The sequence below is a fragment of the Macadamia integrifolia genome, chromosome 11 (assembly GCF_013358625.1).
Source record: "Macadamia integrifolia cultivar HAES 741 chromosome 11, SCU_Mint_v3, whole genome shotgun sequence".
Classification (NCBI taxonomy): domain Eukaryota; kingdom Viridiplantae; phylum Streptophyta; class Magnoliopsida; order Proteales; family Proteaceae; genus Macadamia; species Macadamia integrifolia.
This window is the reverse complement of record NC_056567.1, coordinates 640,437-640,923: the sequence shown is the minus strand read 5'-3', so window position 1 is coordinate 640,923 and position 487 is coordinate 640,437.

The window sequence follows — 487 nt, the reverse complement described above, 5'->3', positions numbered from 1 at the left end:
TTTTGCCCAGTAATTATTCAATACATTCAGATTAAAACCCAAAACTGAGGTTCTGTTTGGTTGCAAACTTGCAATGGAAATTTTAAAGGGAAATAAAGTAAAATTTTCATAATTTAAAAAGAAATGTTTATAATCATTGCCACATATGATTGTATAAACTACTTAATTTTTTCAACCATATTTAGTAATGATATATTTTACATGTAATTTTTATTTTACATATTATAGCAAAAGGTTTTGGATGCAAAGTAGTGAAATTTTATAACTAAATATGAAATTATCTGAAATTAATGTTAAAGTCACATGAGTAATAATTATATATATATATATATATATATATATTTTAAGTATGAAAATTTTAACTCCCCTTACAACCAAAGATAGTCTGAGGTCGATTGTTTACCAGAAACACAAGTCTCCACAAAGTCGTAAGACCACGTATAGGGGCTGACGCTTGCCCAATGCGGGAAGGTCAAGGAAGTTGGTG